Source organism: Buteo buteo, chromosome 15 (assembly GCF_964188355.1).
Source record: "Buteo buteo chromosome 15, bButBut1.hap1.1, whole genome shotgun sequence".
Classification (NCBI taxonomy): Eukaryota; Metazoa; Chordata; class Aves; order Accipitriformes; family Accipitridae; genus Buteo; species Buteo buteo.
Window position 1 is genome coordinate 22,500,959 of NC_134185.1, and position 23,282 is coordinate 22,524,240.

Genomic DNA, 23,282 nt, shown 5'->3' on the forward strand with positions numbered 1-23,282 from the left:
CTAACCCGAACCCTAACCCTAACCCTAAGCTCTAGCCCTAACACTAAACCTAACCCTAACCCTAACCTTAGCCATAACCCTAACCCCTAACCCCTAACCGTAACGCTAACCCTAAACCTAACCCCTAACCCCTAACCCCTAACCCTAACCATAACCCTAAAACCTAACCCTAACCCTAACCCGAAACCTAGCCATAACCCTAGCCCTAAGTCGTACCCTAACCCTAATGCTAACCCTAACCCTAAGCCTAACCTTAGCCCTTAAAACTAACCTAATAAAAACCCGAACCCTAACTCCTAACCCTAACCCTAATTCTTACCCTAACCCTAACCCGAACCCTAACCCTAACCCTAAGCTCTAGCCCTAACCATAACCCTAACCCTAAAACTAACCTTAGCCCTAACCCTAACCCCTAACACCTAACCGTAATCCTAACCCTAAGCCTAAATACTAAGCTCTAAACCCTAACCCTAAACCCTAATCCGAACCCTAACCCTAACGCTAGCCCTAACAATAGCCCTAAGTCGTACCCTAACCCTAATCCTAACCCCAACCCAACCTTAACCCTAAGACTAACCTCAGCCCTTAAAACTAACCTAATACAAACCCTAACACTAACTCCTAACCCTAACACTAACATAACCCTAATCCTTGCCGTAACCCTAACCCAAAGCCTAGCCCTAAACCTAAACCTAACCCTAACCCTAATCTTAGCCCTAACGCTAACCCATAATCTCTAAACGTAACCCTAACCCTAAACCTAGGCCTAAACCTAAACGTAACCCTAATCCTAATGTGAGCCCGAACCCTAACCCATAATCCCTAACTGTAACCCTAACCCTAAGAGTAACCCCTAACCCCTAACCCCTAACCCTAACCATAACCCTAAACCCTAACCCTAACCCTAAGCCTAGCCCTAATCCTAGCCCTAAGTCGTACCCTAACCTTAATCCTAACCCTGACCCAACCTTAACCCTAAAACTAACCTTAGCCCTTAAAACTAACCTAATAAAAACACTAAACCTAACGCCTAACCCTAACCTAATCCTAACCCTAGCCGTAACCCTAAACCTAACCCTAATCCTAACCCTAGCTCTAACCCTAAACCTACCCCTAACCATAACCGTAGCCCTAACCCTAAAGCCTAACACCTAACCGTAAACCTAATCCTAAGCCTAACCCCTAACCCCTAACCCTAACCCTAGCCGTAACCCTAGCCCTAACTCGTACACTAACTCTAATCCTAACCCTAACCCAACCTTAACCCTAAAACTAACCTTAGCCCTTAAAACTAACCTAATAGAAACCCTAACCCTAACTCCTAACCCTAAGCCTAACCTAACCCTAACCCTAATCCTAGCCGTAACCCTAACCCTAACCCTAGCCCTAACCCTAACCCTACCCTAAAACCTAACCCTAACCCTAGCCCTAACCCCAGCCCTAAGTCGTAACCTAACCTTAATCCTAAACCTGACCCAACCTTAACCCTAAGCCTAACCTTAGCCCTTAAAACTAACCTAATAGAAACCCTAACCCTAACTCCTAACCCTGACCCTAAGCTAACCCTAACCCTAACCCTAACTCTTACCCTAACCCTAAACCTAACCCTAGACATAACCCTAACCCTAACCCTAACCCTAAACTTAGACCTAACCCTAACCTCTAACCACTAACCCCTAAACGTAACCCTAACCCTAAGCCTAAACCCTAAGCTCTAACCCCTAACCGTAAACCCTAATCCTAACCCTAATCCGAACCCTAGCCCTAAACCTAGCCCTACGTCGTACCCTAACACTAATCCTAACCCTAACCCAAACTTAACCCTAAGACTAACCTTAGCCCTTAAATCTAACCTAATACAAACGCTAAACCTAACCCCTAACCCTAACCCTAGCCTAACCCTAACCCTAGCCCTAACCCTAATCCTACCCTTAGCCCTAACCCTAACCCCTAACCCCTAACCGTAACGCTAACCCTAAGCCTAACCCCTAACCCATAACCACTAACCCTAACCATAACCGTAAACCCTAACCCTAACCCTAGTCCTAACCCTAGCCCTAAGTCGTACCCTAACCCTAATCCTAACCCTAACCCAACCTTAACCCTAAAAGTAACCTTAGCCCTTAAAACTAACCTAATACAAACCCTAACCCTAACTCCTAACCCTAACCCTAACCCTAGCCGTAACCCTAACCCTAACCCTAAACCTAACCCTAGCCCTAACCCTAACCCTAACCCTAACCTTAGCCCTAACCCTAACCACTAACCCCAACCGTAATGCTAACCCTAAGCCTAACCCCTAACCCATAATGCCTAACCCTAACCATAACCCTAAACCCTAAAACTAAGCCTAACCCTAGCCCTAAGTCGTACCCCAATCCTAATCCTAACCCTAACCCAACGTAAAACCTAAGACTAACCTTAGCCCTTAAAAGTAACCTAATAGAAACCCTAACCCTAACTCCTAACCCTAACCCTAACCTAACCCTAACCCTAACCCTAACCTTAGCCCTAACCCTACCCACTAACCCTTAACAGTAACGCTAACCCTAAACCTAACCCCTAACCCATAACGCCTAACTGTAACCATAAGCCTAAACCCTAACTCTAACCCTAACCCTAACCCTAGCCCTAACGCTAGCCCTAAGTCGTATCCTAACCCTAACACTAACCCTAACCCAACGTTAACCCTAAGACTAACCTTAGCCCTTAAAACAAACCTAATAGAAACCCTAACCCTAACCCTAGCCCTAACCCTTACCCTAAACCTAACCCTAACCTTAGCCGTAATCCTAACCCCTAACCCCTAACCGTAATGCTAACCCTAAGCCTAACCCCTAACCCCTAACCCCTAACCCTAACCATAACCCTAAACCCTAACCCTAACCCTAACCCTAACCCTAGCCCTAACCCTAGCCCTAAGTCGTACCCTAACCCTAATCCTAACCCTAACCCAATCTTAACCCAAAAACTAACCTTAGCCCTTAAAACTAACCTAATAGAAACCCTAACCCTAACTCCTAACCCTAACCTAACCCTAACCCTAGCCATAACCCTAACCCTAACCCTAACCCTAGCCCTAACCCTAACCCTAAACCTAACCCTAACCTTAGCCCTAACCCTAACCCCTAACCCCTAACCGTAACGCTAACCCTAAGCCTAACCCCTAACCCTAACCATAACCCTAAACCCTAACCCTAACCCTAACCCTAGCCCTAACGCTAGCCCTAAGTCGTACCCTAACCCTAATCCTAACCCTAACCCAACCTTAACCCTAAAACTAACCTTAGCCCTTAAAACTAACCTAACAGAAACCCTAACCCTAACTCCTAACCCTAACACTAACCTAACCCTAACCCTAACCCTAGCCGTAACCCTAACCCTAACCCTAACTCTAGCCCTAACCCTAAACCTAAGCTTAGCCCTAACCCTAACCCCTAACCCCTAACCGTAACGCTAACCCTAAGCCTAACCCCTAACCCCTAACCCCTAACCCTAACCATAACCCTAAACCCTAACCCTAACCCTAACCCTAGCCCTAACCCTAGCCCTAAGTCGTACCCTAACCCTAATCCTAACCCTAACCCAACCTTAACCCTAAAACTAACCTTAGCCCTTAAAACTAACCTAATAGAAACCCTAACCCTAACTCCTAAGCCTAACCCTAACCTAACCCTAACCCTAACCCTAGCCGTAACCCTAACCCTAACCCTAACCCTAGCCCTAACCCTAACCCTAACCCTAACCCTAACCTTAGCCCTAACCCTAACCCCTAACCCCTAACCGTAACGCTAACCCTAAGCCTAACCCCTAACCCCTAACCCCTAAACCTAACCATAACCCTAACCCTAACCCTAGCCCTAACCCTAGCCCTAAGTCGTACCCTAACCCTAATCCTAACCCTAACCCTAAAACTAAGCTTAGCCCTTAAAACTAACCTAATAGAAACCCTAACCCTAACTCCTAACCCTAAGCCTAACCTAACCCTGACCCTAACCCTAGCCGTAACCCTAACCCTAACCCTAACACTAGCCCTAACCCTAACCCTAACCCTAACCTTAGCCCTAACCCTAACCCCTAACCCCTAACCGTAACGCTAACCCTAAGCCTAACCCCTAACCCCTAACCCTAACCATAACCCTAAACCCTAACCCTAACCCTAACCCTAACCCTAGCCCTAACCCTAGCCCTAAGTCGTACCCTAACCCTAATCCTAACCCTAACCCAACCTTAACCCTAAAACTAACCTTAGCCCTTAAAACTAACCTAAGAGAAACCCTAACCCTAACTCCTAACCCTAAGCCTAACCTAACCCTAAACCTAACCCTAGCCGTAATCCTAACCCTAGCCCTAACCCTAACCCTAACCTTAGCCCTAACCCTAACCCCTAACCCCTAACCGTAACGCTAACCCTAAGCCTAACCCCTAAACCCTAACCCCTAAACTTAACCATAACCCTAAACCCTAACCCTAATCCTAACCCTAACCCTAGCCCTAACCCTAACCCTAAGTCGTACCCTAACCCTAATCCTAACCCTAACCCAACCTTAACCCTAAAACTAACCTTAGACCTTAAAACTAACCTAATAGAAACCCTAACCATAACGCCTAACCCTAAACTTAACCTAACCCTAACGCTAACCCTAACCCTAACCCTAACCCTAAACCTAACCCTAGACCTAACCCTAGACCTAAGACGTACCCTATACCCTAATCCTAACCCTAACCCTAAAACTAACCTTAGCCCTTAAAACTAACCTAATAGAAACCCTAACCCTAACTCCTAACCCTAAGCCTAACCTAACCCTAACCCTAACCCTAGCCGTAACCCTAACCCTAGCCCTAACCCTAGCCCTAACCCTAACCCTAACCTTAGCCCTAACCCTAACCCCTAACCCCTAATCGTAACGCTAACCCTAAGCCTAACCCCTAACCCCTAACCCCTAAACCTAACCATAACCCTAAACCCTAACCCTAACCCTAACCCTAGCCCTAAGTCGTAGCCTAACCCTAATCCTAACCCTAACCCAACCTTAACCCTAAAACTAACCTTAGCCCTTAAAACTAACCTAATAGAAACCCTAACCCTAACTCCTAACCCTAAGCCTAACCTAACCCTAACCCTAACCCTAGCCGTAACCCTAATCCTAAACCTAACCCTAGCCATAACCCTAACCCTAACCCTAACCCTAACCTTAGCCCTAACCCTAACCCCTAACCCCTAACCGTAAGGCTAACCCTAAGCCTAACCCCTAACCCCTAACCCTAACCATAACCCTAAACCCTAACCCTAACCCTAACCCTAGCCCTAACCCTAGCCCTAAGTCGTACCCTAACCCTAATCCTAACCCTAACCCAACCTTAACCCTAAAACTAACCTTAGCCCTTAAAACTAACCTAATAGAAACCCTAACCCTAACTCCTAACCCTAAGCCTAACCTAACCCTAACCCTAACCCTAGCCGTAACCCTAACCCTAACCCTAACCCTAGCCCTAACCCTAACCCTAACCCTAACCTTAGCCCTAACCCTAACCCCTAACCCCTAACCGTAACGCTAACCCTAAGCCTAACCCCTAAACCCTAACCAATAAACCTAAACAGAACCCTAAACCCTAACCCTAACCCTAACCCTAACCCTAGCCCTAACCCTAGCCCTAAGTCGTACCCTAACCCTAATCCTAACCCGAACCCAACCTTAACCCTAAAATTAACCTTAGACCTTAAAACTAACCTAATAGAAACCCTAACCCTAACTCCTAACCTTAAACTTAACCTAAACCTAACCCTAAACCTAGCTGTAACCCTAACCCTAACCCTAACACTAGCCCTAACCCTAACACTAACCCTAACCCTAACCCTAGCCCTAACCCTAACCCCAAGTCGTACCCTAACCCTAATCCTAACCCGAACCCAACCTTAACCCTAAATCTAACCTTAGCCCTTAAAACTAACCTAATAGAAACCCTGACCCTAACTCCTAACCCTAAGCCTAACCTAACCCTAACCCTAACCCTAGCTGTAACCCTAACCCTAACCCTAACCCTAGCCCTAACCCTAACCCTAAGCCTAACCCTAACCCTAGCCCTAACCCTAACCCTAAGTCGTACCCTAACCCTAATCCTAACCCTAACCCAACCTTAACCCTAAAACTAACCTTAGACCTTAAAACTAACCTAATAGAAACCCTAACCATAACGCCTAACCCTAAACTTAACCTAACCCTAACGCTAAACCTAACCCTAACCCTAACCCTAAACCTAACCCTAGCCCTAACCCTAGACCTAAGACGTACCCTATACCCTAATCCTAACCCTAACCCTAAAACTAACCTTAGCCCTTAAAACTAACCTAATAGAAACCCTAACCCTAACTCCTAACCCTAAGCCTAACCTAACCCTAACCCTAACCCTAGCCGTAACCCTAACCCTAGCCCTAACCCTAGCCCTAACCCTAACCCTAACCTTAGCCCTAACCCTAACCCCTAACCCCTAATCGTAACGCTAACCCTAAGCCTAACCCCTAACCCCTAACCCCTAAACCTAACCATAACCCTAAACCCTAACCCTAACCCTAACCCTAGCCCTAAGTCGTAGCCTAACCCTAATCCTAACCCTAACCCAACCTTAACCGTAAAACTAACCTTAGCCCTTAAAACTAACCTAATAGAAACCCTAACCCTAACTCCTAACCCTAAGCCTAACCTAACCCTAACCCTAACCCTAGCCGTAACCCTAACCCTAACCCTAACCCTAGCCCTAACCCTAAACATAAGCTTAGCCCTAACCCTAACCCCTAACCCCTAACCCCTAACCCTAACCATAACCCTAAACCCTAACCCTAACCCTAGCCCTAACCTTAGCCCTAAGTCGTACCCTAACCCTAATCCTAACCCTAACCCAACCTTAACCCTAAAACTAACCTTAGCCCTTAAAACTAACCTAATAGAAACCCTAACCCTAACTCCTAACCCTAAGCCTAACCTAACCCTAACCCTAACCCTAGCCGTAACCCTAATCCTAACCCTAACCCTAGCCATAACCCTAACCCTAACCCTAACCCTAACCTTAGCCCTAACCCTAACCCCTAACCCCTAACCGTAAGGCTAACCCTAAGCCTAACCCCTAACCCCTAACCCTAACCATAACCCTAAACCCTAACCCTAACCCTAACCCTAGCCCTAACCCTAGCCCTAAGTCGTACCCTAACCCTAATCCTAACCCTAACCCAACCTTAACCCTAAAACTAACCTTAGCCCTTAAAACTAACCTAATAGAAACCCTAACCCTAACTCCTAACCCTAAGCCTAACCTAACCCTAACCCTAACCCTAGCCGTAACCCTAACCCTAACCCTAACCCTAGCCCTAACCCTAAACATAAGCTTAGCCCTAACCCTAACCCCTAACCCCTAACCGTAACGCTAACCCTAAGCCTAACCCCTAACCCCTAACCCCTAACCCTAACCATAACCCTAAACCCTAACCCTAACCCTAACCCTAACCCTAGCCCTAACCCTAGTCCTAAGTCGTACCCTAACCCTAATCCTAACCCTAACCCAACCTTAACCCTAAAACTAACCTTAGCCCTTAAAACTAACCTAATAGAAACCCTAACCCTAAATCCTAACCCTAAGCCTAACCTAACCCTAACCCTAACCCTAGCCCTAACCCTAACCCTAACCCTAACCTTAGCCCTAACCCTAACCCCTAACCCCTAACCGTAACGCTAACCCTAAGCCTAACCCCTAACCCCTAACCCTAACCATAACCCTAAACCCTAACCCTAACCCTAACCCTAACCCTAGCCCTAACCCTAGCCCTAAGTCGTACCCTAACCCTAATCCTAACCCTAACCCAACCTTAACCCTAAAACTAACCTTAGCCCTTAAAACTAACCTAAGAGAAACCCTAACCCTAACTCCTAACCCTAAGCCTAACCTAACCCTAAACCTAACCCTAGCCGTAATCCTAACCCTAGCCCTAACCCTAACCCTAACCTTAGCCCTAACCCTAACCCCTAACCCCTAACCGTAACGCTAACCCTAAGCCTAACCCCTAAACCCTAACCCCTAAACTTAACCATAACCCTAAACCCTAACCCTAATCCTAACCCTAACCCTAGCCCTAACCCTAACCCTAAGTCGTACCCTAACCCTAATCCTAACCCTAACCCAACCTTAACCCTAAAACTAACCTTAGACCTTAAAACTAACCTAATAGAAACCCTAACCATAACGCCTAACCCTAAACTTAACCTAACCCTAACGCTAACCCTAACCCTAACCCTAACCCTAAACCTAACCCTAGACCTAACCCTAGACCTAAGACGTACCCTATACCCTAATCCTAACCCTAACCCTAAAACTAACCTTAGCCCTTAAAACTAACCTAATAGAAACCCTAACCCTAACTCCTAACCCTAAGCCTAACCTAACCCTAACCCTAACCCTAGCCGTAACCCTAACCCTAGCCCTAACCCTAGCCCTAACCCTAACCCTAACCTTAGCCCTAACCCTAACCCCTAACCCCTAATCGTAACGCTAACCCTAAGCCTAACCCCTAACCCCTAACCCCTAAACCTAACCATAACCCTAAACCCTAACCCTAACCCTAACCCTAGCCCTAAGTCGTAGCCTAACCCTAATCCTAACCCTAACCCAACCTTAACCCTAAAACTAACCTTAGCCCTTAAAACTAACCTAATAGAAACCCTAACCCTAACTCCTAACCCTAAGCCTAACCTAACCCTAACCCTAACCCTAGCCGTAACCCTAATCCTAAACCTAACCCTAGCCATAACCCTAACCCTAACCCTAACCCTAACCTTAGCCCTAACCCTAACCCCTAACCCCTAACCGTAAGGCTAACCCTAAGCCTAACCCCTAACCCCTAACCCTAACCATAACCCTAAACCCTAACCCTAACCCTAACCCTAGCCCTAACCCTAGCCCTAAGTCGTACCCTAACCCTAATCCTAACCCTAACCCAACCTTAACCCTAAAACTAACCTTAGCCCTTAAAACTAACCTAATAGAAACCCTAACCCTAACTCCTAACCCTAAGCCTAACCTAACCCTAACCCTAACCCTAGCCGTAACCCTAACCCTAACCCTAACCCTAGCCCTAACCCTAACCCTAACCCTAACCTTAGCCCTAACCCTAACCCCTAACCCCTAACCGTAACGCTAACCCTAAGCCTAACCCCTAAACCCTAACCAATAAACCTAAACAGAACCCTAAACCCTAACCCTAACCCTAACCCTAACCCTAGCCCTAACCCTAGCCCTAAGTCGTACCCTAACCCTAATCCTAACCCGAACCCAACCTTAACCCTAAAATTAACCTTAGACCTTAAAACTAACCTAATAGAAACCCTAACCCTAACTCCTAACCTTAAACTTAACCTAAACCTAACCCTAAACCTAGCTGTAACCCTAACCCTAACCCTAACACTAGCCCTAACCCTAACACTAACCCTAACCCTAACCCTAGCCCTAACCCTAACCCCAAGTCGTACCCTAACCCTAATCCTAACCCGAACCCAACCTTAACCCTAAATCTAACCTTAGCCCTTAAAACTAACCTAATAGAAACCCTGACCCTAACTCCTAACCCTAAGCCTAACCTAACCCTAACCCTAACCCTAGCTGTAACCCTAACCCTAACCCTAACCCTAGCCCTAACCCTAACCCTAAGCCTAACCCTAACCCTAGCCCTAACCCTAACCCTAAGTCGTACCCTAACCCTAATCCTAACCCTAACCCAACCTTAACCCTAAAACTAACCTTAGACCTTAAAACTAACCTAATAGAAACCCTAACCATAACGCCTAACCCTAAACTTAACCTAACCCTAACGCTAAACCTAACCCTAACCCTAACCCTAAACCTAACCCTAGCCCTAACCCTAGACCTAAGACGTACCCTATACCCTAATCCTAACCCTAACCCTAAAACTAACCTTAGCCCTTAAAACTAACCTAATAGAAACCCTAACCCTAACTCCTAACCCTAAGCCTAACCTAACCCTAACCCTAACCCTAGCCGTAACCCTAACCCTAGCCCTAACCCTAGCCCTAACCCTAACCCTAACCTTAGCCCTAACCCTAACCCCTAACCACTAATCGTAACGCTAACCCTAAGCCTAACCCCTAACCCCTAACCCCTAAACCTAACCATAACCCTAAACCCTAACCCTAACCCTAACCCTAGCCCTAAGTCGTAGCCTAACCCTAATCCTAACCCTAACCCAACCTTAACCGTAAAACTAACCTTAGCCCTTAAAACTAACCTAATAGAAACCCTAACCCTAACTCCTAACCCTAAGCCTAACCTAACCCTAACCCTAACCCTAGCCGTAACCCTAACCCTAACCCTAACCCTAGCCCTAACCCTAAACATAAGCTTAGCCCTAACCCTAACCCCTAACCCCTAACCCCTAACCCTAACCATAACCCTAAACCCTAACCCTAACCCTAGCCCTAACCTTAGCCCTAAGTCGTACCCTAACCCTAATCCTAACCCTAACCCAACCTTAACCCTAAAACTAACCTTAGCCCTTAAAACTAACCTAATAGAAACCCTAACCCTAACTCCTAACCCTAAGCCTAACCTAACCCTAACCCTAACCCTAGCCGTAACCCTAATCCTAACCCTAACCCTAGCCATAACCCTAACCCTAACCCTAACCCTAACCTTAGCCCTAACCCTAACCCCTAACCCCTAACCGTAAGGCTAACCCTAAGCCTAACCCCTAACCCCTAACCCTAACCATAACCCTAAACCCTAACCCTAACCCTAACCCTAGCCCTAACCCTAGCCCTAAGTCGTACCCTAACCCTAATCCTAACCCTAACCCAACCTTAACCCTAAAACTAACCTTAGCCCTTAAAACTAACCTAATAGAAACCCTAACCCTAACTCCTAACCCTAAGCCTAACCTAACCCTAACCCTAACCCTAGCCGTAACCCTAACCCTAACCCTAACCCTAGCCCTAACCCTAAACATAAGCTTAGCCCTAACCCTAACCCCTAACCCCTAACCGTAACGCTAACCCTAAGCCTAACCCCTAACCCCTAACCCCTAACCCTAACCATAACCCTAAACCCTAACCCTAACCCTAACCCTAACCCTAGCCCTAACCCTAGTCCTAAGTCGTACCCTAACCCTAATCCTAACCCTAACCCAACCTTAACCCTAAAACTAACCTTAGCCCTTAAAACTAACCTAATAGAAACCCTAACCCTAAATCCTAACCCTAAGCCTAACCTAACCCTAACCCTAACCCTAGCCGTAACCCTAACCCTAACCCTAACCCTAGCCCTAACCCTAACCCTAACCCTAACCCTAACCTTAGCCCTAACCCTAACCCCTAACCCCTAACCGTAACGCTAACCCTAAGCCTAACCCCTAACCCCTAACCCTAACCATAACCCTAAACCCTAACACTAACCCTAACACTAGCCCTAACCCTAGCCCTAAGTCGTACCCTAACCCTAATCCTAATCCTAACCCAACCTTAACCCTAAAACTAACCTTAGCCCTTAAAACTAACCTAAGAGAAATCCTAACCCTAACTCCTAACCCTAAGCCTAACCTAACCCTAACCCTAACCCTAGCCGTAACCCTAACCCTAACCCTAACCCTAGCCCTAACCCTAACCCTAACCCTAACCTTAGCCCTAACCCTAACCCCTAACCCCTAACCGTAACGCTAACCCTAAGCCTAACCCCTAAACCCTAACCAATAAACCTAAACATAACCCTAAACCCTAACCCTAACCCTAACACTAGCCCTAACCCTAACACTAACCCTAACCCTAACCCTAGCCCTAACCCTAACCCCAAGTCGTACCCTAAACCTAATCATAACCCGAACCCAACCTTAACCCTAAATCTAACCTTAGCCCTTAAAACTAACCTAATAGAAACCCTGACCCTAACTCCTAACCCTAAGCCTAACCTAACCCTAACCCTAGCCGTAACTCTAACCCTAACCCTAGCCCTAACCCTAACCCTAACCCTAACCCTAACCTTAGCCCTAACCCTAACCCCTAACCGTAACGCTAACCCTAAGCCTAACCCCTAACCCCTAACCCCTAACCCTAACCATAACCCTAAACCCTAACCCTAACCCTAACCCTAACCCTAGCCGTAACCCTAACCCTAACCCTAGCCCTAACCCTAACCCTAACCTTAGCCCTAACCCTAACCGTAACGCTAACCCTAAGCCTAACCCCTAACGCATAAGCCCTAACCGTAACAATAACCCTAAACCCTAACCCTAACCCTAACCCTAACCCTAGCCCTAACCCTAGCCCTAAGTCGTACCCTAACCCTAATCCTAACCCTAACCTAACTTTAACCCTAAGACGAACCTTAGCCCTTAAAACTAACCTAATAGAAACCCTAACCCTAACTCCTAACCCTAACCCTAACCTAATCCTAACCCTAACCCTAAACCCTAACCCTAACCCTAGCCCTAACCCTAAACCTAACCCTAACCCTAACCTTAGCACTAACCCTAACCCCTAATCCCTAACCGTAACCCTAACCCTAAGCCTAACCCCTAACCCCTAACCCCTAACCTTAAACATAACCCTAAACCCTAACCCTAACCCTAACCCTAGCCCTAACCCTAGCCCTAAGTCGTACCCTAACCCTAATCCTAAGCCTAATCCAACCTTAACCATACGCCTAACCTTAGCCCTTAAAACTAACCTAATACAAACCCTAACCCTAACTCCTAACCCTAACACTAAACTAACCCTAACCCTAACCCTAACCCTAGCCCTAAGCCTAACCTTTAGCCCTAACCCTAAACCCTAACACCAACCATAACGGTAACCCTAAGCCTAACACCTAACCCCTAAATCCTACCCGTAACCATAACCCTGAACCCTAATACTAACCCTAACGCTAACCCTAGCCTTAATACTAGCCCTCAGTCGTACCATAATCCTAACCCTAACCCAACCTTAACGCTAAGCCTAATCTTTGCCCTTAAAACTAACCTAATACAAACACTAACCCTAACTCCTAACCCTAACCCTAGGCCTAAACCTAACCTTAGCCCTAACCCTAACCCCTGAAACCTAACCGTAACCCTAAACCTAAGCCTAAACCCTAACTCCTAACCCCTAACCCTAAGCATAACCCTAACCCTAACCCTAACCCTAACCTTAGCCCTAACCCTAACCCCTAACCGTAACCCTAACCCTAAGACTAACAACTAAGCCCTAATCCCAAACCCTAACAATAACCCTAAGCCTTAACCCTAACCCTAGCCGTAACCCTATCCCTAACCCTAACTCTTACCCTAGACCTAACCCTAACCCTAACTCTAACCCTAACCTTAGCCCTAACCCTAACCCCTAACCGTAACGCTAACCCTAAGCCTAACCCCTAACCCCTAACCCTAACCCTAAATCCTAACCCTAACCCTAACACTAACCCTAGCCGTAACCCTAGCCCTAAGTCGTACCCTAACCCTAATCCTAACACTAACACAACCTTAACCCTAAGACTAACCTTAGCCAGTAAAACTAACCTAATACAAAACGTAACCTTAACTCCTAACCCTAACCCTAACCTAACCCTAACCCTAACCATAACTCCTACCCTAACCCTAACCCTAACCCTAGCCGTAACCCTAACCCTAACCCTAAACCATAACCCTAACACTAAGCCTAACCCCTAACGCATAAGCCCTAACCGTAACAATAACCCTAAACCCTAACCCTAACCCTTACCCTAACCCTAACCGTAGCCCTAAGTCGTACCCTAACCATAATCCTAACCCTAATCTAACTTTAACCCTAAGACGAAACTTAGCCCTTAAAACTAACCTAATACAAACCGTAACCCTAACCCCTAACCCTAACCCTAACCTAATCCTAACCCTAACCCTAACCCTAAACCTCACCCTACCCCTAACCCTAAACCTAACCCTAACCCTAACCTTAGCCCTAACCCTAAATCCTAACCCCTAACCGTAAACCTAACCCTAAGTCTAACCCCTAACCCTAACAATAACCCTAAACCCTAACACTAACCCTAAACCCTAACCCTAGCCCTAACCCTAGCCCTAAGTCGTACCTTAACCCTAATCCTAAACCTAAGCCAACCTTAAGCCTAAGACTAACCTTAGCCCTTAAAACTAACCTAATAGAAACCCTAACTCCTAACCCTAACCCTAACCTAACCCTAAACCTAACCCTAACTCTTACCCTAACCCTAACCCTAGCCCTAACACTAAACCTAACCCTAACCCTAACCTTAGCCATAACCCTAACCCCTAACCCCTAACCGTAACGCTAACCCTAAACCTAACCCCTAACCCCTAACCCCTAACCCTAACCATAACCCTAAAACCTAACCCTAACCCTAACCCGAAACCTAGCCTTAACCCTAGCCCTAAGTCGTACCCTAACCCTAATGCTAACCCTAACCCTAAGCCTAACCTTAGCCCTTAAAACTAACCTAATAAAAACCCGAACCCTAAATCCTAACCCTAACCCTAATTCTTACCCTAACCCTAACCCGAACCCTAACCCTAACCCTAAGCTCTAGCCCTAACACTAAACCTAACCCTAACCCTAACCTTAGCCATAACCCTAACCCCTAACCCCTAACCGTAACGCTAACCCTAAACCTAACCCCTAACCCCTAACCCCTAACCCTAACCATAACCCTAAAACCTAACCCTAACCCTAACCCGAAACCTAGCCATAACCCTAGCCCTAAGTCGTACCCTAACCCTAATGCTAACCCTAACCCTAAGCCTAACCTTAGCCCTTAAAACTAACCTAATAAAAACCCGAACCCTAACTCCTAACCCTAACCCTAATTCTTACCCTAACCCTAACCCGAACCCTAACCCTAACCCTAAGCTCTAGCCCTAACCATAACCCTAACCCTAAAACTAACCTTAGCCCTAACCCTAACCCCTAACACCTAACCGTAATCCTAACCCTAAGCCTAAATACTAAGCTCTAAACCCTAACCCTAAACCCTAATCCGAACCCTAACCCTAACGCTAGCCCTAACAATAGCCCTAAGTCGTACCCTAACCCTAATCCTAACCCCAACCCAACCTTAACCCTAAGACTAACCTCAGCCCTTAAAACTAACCTAATACAAACCCTAACACTAACTCCTAACCCTAACACTAACATAACCCTAATCCTTGCCGTAACCCTAACCCAAAGCCTAGCCCTAAACCTAAACCTAACCCTAACCCTAATCTTAGCCCTAACGCTAACCCATAATCTCTAAACGTAACCCTAACCCTAAACCTAGGCCTAAACCTAAACGTAACCCTAATCCTAATGTGAGCCCGAACCCTAACCCATAATCCCTAACTGTAACCCTAACCCTAAGAGTAACCCCTAACCCCTAACCCCTAACCCTAACCATAACCCTAAACCCTAACCCTAACCCTAAGCCTAGCCCTAATCCTAGCCCTAAGTCGTACCCTAACCTTAATCCTAACCCTGACCCAACCTTAACCCTAAAACTAACCTTAGCCCTTAAAACTAACCTAATAAAAACACTAAACCTAACGCCTAACCCTAACCTAATCCTAACCCTAGCCGTAACCCTAAACCTAACCCTAATCCTAACCCTAGCTCTAACCCTAAACCTACCCCTAACCATAACCGTAGCCCTAACCCTAAAGCCTAACACCTAACCGTAAACCTAATCCTAAGCCTAACCCCTAACCCCTAACCCTAACCCTAGCCGTAACCCTAGCCCTAACTCGTACACTAACTCTAATCCTAACCCTAACCCAACCTTAACCCTAAAACTAACCTTAGCCCTTAAAACTAACCTAATAGAAACCCTAACCCTAACTCCTAACCCTAAGCCTAACCTAACCCTAACCCTAATCCTAGCCGTAACCCTAACCCTAACCCTAGCCCTAACCCTAACCCTACCCTAAAACCTAACCCTAACCCTAGCCCTAACCCCAGCCCTAAGTCGTAACCTAACCTTAATCCTAAACCTGACCCAACCTTAACCCTAAGCCTAACCTTAGCCCTTAAAACTAACCTAATAGAAACCCTAACCCTAACTCCTAACCCTGACCCTAAGCTAACCCTAACCCTAACCCTAACTCTTACCCTAACCCTAAACCTAACCCTAGACATAACCCTAACCCTAACACTAACCCTAAACTTAGACCTAACCCTAACCTCTAACCACTAACCCCTAAACGTAACCCTAACCCTAAGCCTAAACCCTAAGCTCTAACCCCTAACCGTAAACCCTAATCCTAACCCTAATCCGAACCCTAGCCCTAAACCTAGCCCTACGTCGTACCCTAACACTAATCCTAACCCTAACCCAAACTTAACCCTAAGACTAACCTTAGCCCTTAAATCTAACCTAATACAAACGCTAAACCTAACCCCTAACCCTAACCCTAGCCTAACCCTAACCCTAGCCCTAACCCTAATCCTACCCTTAGCCCTAACCCTAACCCCTAACCCCTAACCGTAACGCTAACCCTAAGCCTAACCCCTAACCCATAACCACTAACCCTAACCATAACCGTAAACCCTAACCCTAACCCTAGTCCTAACCCTAGCCCTAAGTCGTACCCTAACCCTAATCCTAACCCTAACCCAACCTTAACCCTAAAAGTAACCTTAGCCCTTAAAACTAACCTAATACAAACCCTAACCCTAACTCCTAACCCTAACCCTAGCCGTAACCCTAACCCTAACCCTAAACCTAACCCTAGCCCTAACCCTAACCCTAACCCTAACCTTAGCCCTAACCCTAACCACTAACCCCAACCGTAATGCTAACCCTAAGCCTAACCCCTAACCCATAATGCCTAACCCTAACCATAACCCTAAACCCTAAAACTAAGCCTAACCCTAGCCCTAACCCTAGCCCTAAGTCGTACCCCAATCCTAATCCTAACCCTAACCCAACGTAAAACCTAAGACTAACCTTAGCCCTTAAAAGTAACCTAATAGAAACCCTAACCCTAACTCCTAACCCTAACCCTAACCTAACCCTAACCCTAACCCTAACCCTAACCTTAGCCCTAACCCTACCCACTAACCCTTAACAGTAACGCTAACCCTAAACCTAACCCCTAACCCATAACGCCTAACTGTAACCATAAGCCTAAACCCTAACTCTAACCCTAACCCTAACCCTAGCCCTAACGCTAGCCCTAAGTCGTATCCTAACCCTAACACTAACCCTAACCCAACGTTAACCCTAAGACTAACCTTAGCCCTTAAAACAAACCTAATAGAAACCCTAACCCTAACCCTAGCCCTAACCCTTACCCTAAACCTAACCCTAACCTTAGCCGTAATCCTAACCCCTAACCCCTAACCGTAATGCTAACCCTAAGCCTAACCCCTAACCCCTAACCCCTAACCCTAACCATAACCCTAAACCCTAACCCTAACCCTAACCCTAACCCTAGCCCTAACGCTAGCCCTAAGTCGTACCCTAACCCTAATCCTAACCCTAACCCAACCTTAACCCTAAAACTAACCTTAGCCCTTAAAACTAACCTAACAGAAACCCTAACCCTAACTCCTAACCCTAACACTAACCTAACCCTAACCCTAACCCTAGCCGTAACCCTAACCCTAACCCTAACTCTAGCCCTAACCCTAAACCTAAGCTTAGCCCTAACCCTAACCCCTAACCCCTAACCGTAACGCTAACCCTAAGCCTAACCCCTAACCCCTAACCCCTAACCCTAACCATAACCCTAAACCCTAACCCTAACCCTAACCCTAGCCCTAACCCTAGCCCTAAGTCGTACCCTAACCCTAATCCTAACCCTAACCCAACCTTAACCCTAAAACTAACCTTAGCCCTTAAAACTAACCTAATAGAAACCCTAACCCTAACTCCTAAGCCTAACCCTAACCTAACCCTAACCCTAACCCTAGCCGTAACCCTAACCCTAACCCTAACCCTAGCCCTAACCCTAACCCTAACCCTAACCCTAACCTTAGCCCTAACCCTAACCCCTAACCCCTAACCGTAACGCTAACCCTAAGCCTAACCCCTAACCCCTAACCCCTAAACCTAACCATAACCCTAACCCTAACCCTAGCCCTAACCCTAGCCCTAAGTCGTACCCTAACCCTAATCCTAACCCTAACCCTAAAACTAAGCTTAGCCCTTAAAACTAACCTAATAGAAACCCTAACCCTAACTCCTAACCCTAAGCCTAACCTAACCCTGACCCTAACCCTAGCCGTAACCCTAACCCTAACCCTAACACTAGCCCTAACCCTAACCCTAACCCTAACCTTAGCCCTAACCCTAACCCCTAACCCCTAACCGTAACGCTAACCCTAAGCCTAACCCCTAACCCCTAACCCTAACCATAACCCTAAACCCTAACCCTAACCCTAACCCTAACCCTAGCCCTAAGTCGTACCCTAACCCTAATCCTAACCCTAACCCAACCTTAACCCTAAAACTAACCTTAGCCCTTAAAACTAACCTAAGAGAAACCCTAACCCTAACTCCTAACCCTAAGCCTAACCTAACCCTAAACCTAACCCTAGCCGTAATCCTAACCCTAGCCCTAACCCTAACCCTAACCTTAGCCCTAACCCTAACCCCTAACCCCTAACCGTAACGCTAACCCTAAGCCTAACCCCTAAACCCTAACCCCTAAACTTAACCATAACCCTAAACCCTAACCCTAATCCTAACCCTAACCCTAGCCCTAACCCTAACCCTAAGTCGTACCCTAACCCTAATCCTAACCCTAACCCAACCTTAACCCTAAAACTAACCTTAGACCTTAAAACTAACCTAATAGAAACCCTAACCATAACGCCTAACCCTAAACTTAACCTAACCCTAACGCTAACCCTAACCCTAACCCTAACCCTAAACCTAACCCTAGACCTAACCCTAGACCTAAGACGTACCCTATACCCTAATCCTAACCCTAACCCTAAAACTAACCTTAGCCCTTAAAACTAACCTAATAGAAACCCTAACCCTAACTCCTAACCCTAAGCCTAACCTAACCCTAACCCTAACCCTAGCCGTAACCCTAACCCTAGCCCTAACCCTAGCCCTAACCCTAACCCTAACCTTAGCCCTAACCCTAACCCCTAACCCCTAATCGTAACGCTAACCCTAAGCCTAACCCCTAACCCCTAACCCCTAAACCTAACCATAACCCTAAACCCTAACCCTAACCCTAACCCTAGCCCTAAGTCGTAGCCTAACCCTAATCCTAACCCTAACCCAACCTTAACCCTAAAACTAACCTTAGCCCTTAAAACTAACCTAATAGAAACCCTAACCCTAACTCCTAACCCTAAGCCTAACCTAACCCTAACCCTAACCCTAGCCCTAACCCTAACCCTAACCCTAACCCTAACCTTAGCCCTAACCCTAACCCCTAACCCCTAACCGTAAGGCTAACCCTAAGCCTAACCCCTAACCCCTAACCCTAACCATAACCCTAAACCCTAACCCTAACCCTAACCCTAGCCCTAACCCTAGCCCTAAGTCGTACCCTAACCCTAATCCTAACCCTAACCCAACCTTAACCCTAAAACTAACCTTAGCCCTTAAAACTAACCTAATAGAAACCCTAACCCTAACTCCTAACCCTAAGCCTAACCTAACCCTAACCCTAACCCTAGCCGTAACCCTAACCCTAACCCTAACCCTAGCCCTAACCCTAACCCTAACCCTAACCTTAGCCCTAACCCTAACCCCTAACCCCTAACCGTAACGCTAACCCTAAGCCTAACCCCTAAACCCTAACCAATAAACCTAAACAGAACCCTAAACCCTAACCCTAACCCTAACCCTAACCCTAGCCCTAACCCTAGCCCTAAGTCGTACCCTAACCCTAATCCTAACCCGAACCCAACCTTAACCCTAAAATTAACCTTAGACCTTAAAACTAACCTAATAGAAACCCTAACCCTAACTCCTAACCTTAAACTTAACCTAAACCTAACCCTAAACCTAGCTGTAACCCTAACCCTAACCCTAACACTAGCCCTAACCCTAACACTAACCCTAACCCTAACCCTAGCCCTAACCCTAACCCCAAGTCGTACCCTAACCCTAATCCTAACCCGAACCCAACCTTAACCCTAAATCTAACCTTAGCCCTTAAAACTAACCTAATAGAAACCCTGACCCTAACTCCTAACCCTAAGCCTAACCTAACCCTAACCCTAACCCTAGCTGTAACCCTAACCCTAACCCTAACCCTAGCCCTAACCCTAACCCTAAGCCTAACCCTAACCCTAGCCCTAACCCTAACCCTAAGTCGTACCCTAACCCTAATCCTAACCCTAACCCAACCTTAACCCTAAAACTAACCTTAGACCTTAAAACTAACCTAATAGAAACCCTAACCATAACGCCTAACCCTAAACTTAACCTAACCCTAACGCTAAACCTAACCCTAACCCTAACCCTAAACCTAACCCTAGCCCTAACCCTAGACCTAAGACGTACCCTATACCCTAATCCTAACCCTAACCCTAAAACTAACCTTAGCCCTTAAAACTAACCTAATAGAAACCCTAACCCTAACTCCTAACCCTAAGCCTAACCTAACCCTAACCCTAACCCTAGCCGTAACCCTAACCCTAGCCCTAACCCTAGCCCTAACCCTAACCCTAACCTTAGCCCTAACCCTAACCCCTAACCCCTAATCGTAACGCTAACCCTAAGCCTAACCCCTAACCCCTAACCCCTAAACCTAACCATAACCCTAAACCCTAACCCTAACCCTAACCCTAGCCCTAAGTCGTAGCCTAACCCTAATCCTAACCCTAACCCAACCTTAACCCTAAAACTAACCTTAGCCCTTAAAACTAACCTAATAGAAACCCTAACCCTAACTCCTAACCCTAAGCCTAACCTAACCCTAACCCTAACCCTAGCCGTAACCCTAACCCTAACCCTAACCCTAGCCCTAACCCTAAACATAAGCTTAGCCCTAACCCTAACCCCTAACCCCTAACCGTAACGCTAACCCTAAGCCTAACCCCTAACCCCTAACCCCTAACCCTAACCATAACCCTAAACCCTAACCCTAACCCTAACCCTAACCCTAGCCCTAACCCTAGTCCTAAGTCGTACCCTAACCCTAATCCTAACCCTAACCCAACCTTAACCCTAAAACTAACCTTAGCCCTTAAAACTAACCTAATAGAAACCCTAACCCTAAATCCTAACCCTAAGCCTAACCTAACCCTAACCCTAACCCTAGCCGTAACCCTAACCCTAACCCTAACCCTAGCCCTAACCCTAACCCTAACCCTAACCCTAACCTTAGCCCTAACCCTAACCCCTAACCCCTAACCGTAACGCTAACCCTAAGCCTAACCCCTAACCCCTAACCCTAACCATAACCCTAAACCCTAACACTAACCCTAACACTAGCCCTAACCCTAGCCCTAAGTCGTACCCTAACCCTAATCCTAATCCTAACCCAACCTTAACCCTAAAACTAACCTTAGCCCTTAAAACTAACCTAAGAGAAATCCTAACCCTAACTCCTAACCCTAAGCCTAACCTAACCCTAACCCTAACCCTAGCCGTAACCCTAACCCTAACCCTAACCCTAGCCCTAACCCTAACCCTAACCCTAACCTTAGCCCTAACCCTAACCCCTAAACCCTAACCGTAACGCTAACCCTAAGCCTAACCCCTAAACCCTAACCAATAAACCTAAACATAACCCTAAACCCTAACCCTAACCCTAACACTAGCCCTAACCCTAACACTAACCCTAACCCTAACCCTAGCCCTAACCCTAACCCCAAGTCGTACCCTAAACCTAATCATAACCCGAACCCAACCTTAACCCTAAATCTAACCTTAGCCCTTAAAACTAACCTAATAGAAACCCTGACCCTAACTCCTAACCCTAAGCCTAACCTAACCCTAACCCTAACCCTAGCTGTAACCCTAACCCTAACCCTAACCCTAGCCCTAACCCTAACCCTAACCCTAACCCTAACCCTAGCCCTAACCCTAACCCTAAGTCGTACCCTAACCCTAATCCTAACCCTAACCCAACCTTAACCCTAAAACTAACCTTAGCCCTTAAAACTAACTTAATAGAAACACTAACCCTAACTCCTAACCCTAAGCCTAACCTAACCCTAACCCTAACCCTAGCCGTAACCCTAACCCTAGCCCTAACCCTAACCCTAACCCTAACCCTAACCTTAGCCCTAACCCTAACCCCTAACCCCTAACCGTAACCCTAACCCTAAGCCTAACCCCTAACCCCTAACCCTAACCATAACCCTAAACCCTAACCCTAACCCTAACCCTAACCCTAGCCCTAACCCTAGCCCTAAGTCGTACCCTAACCCTAATCCTAACCCTAACCCAACCTTAACCCTAAAACTAACCTTAGCCCTTAAAACTAACCTAATAGAAACCCTAACCCTAACTCCTAACCCTAAGCCTAACCTAACCCTAACCCTAACCCTAGCTGTAACCCTAACCCTAACCCTAACCCTAGCCCTAAGCCTAACCCTAACCCTAACCCTAACCTTAGCCGTAACCCTAACCCCTAACCGTAACGCTAACCCTAAGCCTAACGCCTAAACCCTAACCCCAAACCCTAACCATAAACCTAAAACCTAACCCTAAACCTAACCCTAGCCCTAACCCTAACCCTAAGTCGTACCCTAACCCTAATCCTAACCCGAACCCAACCTTAACCCTAAAACTAACCTTAGCCTTTAAAACTAACCTAATAGAAACCCTAACCCTAACTCCTAACCCTAACCTTAACCTAACCCTAACCCTAACCCTAGCCGTAACCCTAACCCTAACCCTAACCCTAGCCCTAACCCTAAACCTAAGTCGTACCCTAACCCTAATCCTAACCCGAACCTAACCTTAACCCTAAAACTAGCCTTAGCCCTTAAAACTAAACTAATAGAAACCCTAACCCTAACTCCTTACCCTAACCTTAACCTAACCCTAACCCTAACCCTAGCCGTAACCCTAACCCTAACTCTAACCCTAACCCTAGCCCTAACCCTAACCCTAACCCTAACCTTAGCCCTAACCCTAACCCTAACCCTAACCCCTAACCGTCACGCTAACTCTAAGCCTAACCCCTAACCCCTAACCCCTAACCCTAACCATAACCCTAAACCCTAACCCTAACCCTAACCCTAGCCCTAAGTCGTACCCTAACCCTAATCCTAACCCTAATCCAACCTTAACCCTAAAACTAACCTTAGCCCTTAAAACTAACCTAATAGAAACCCTAACCCTAA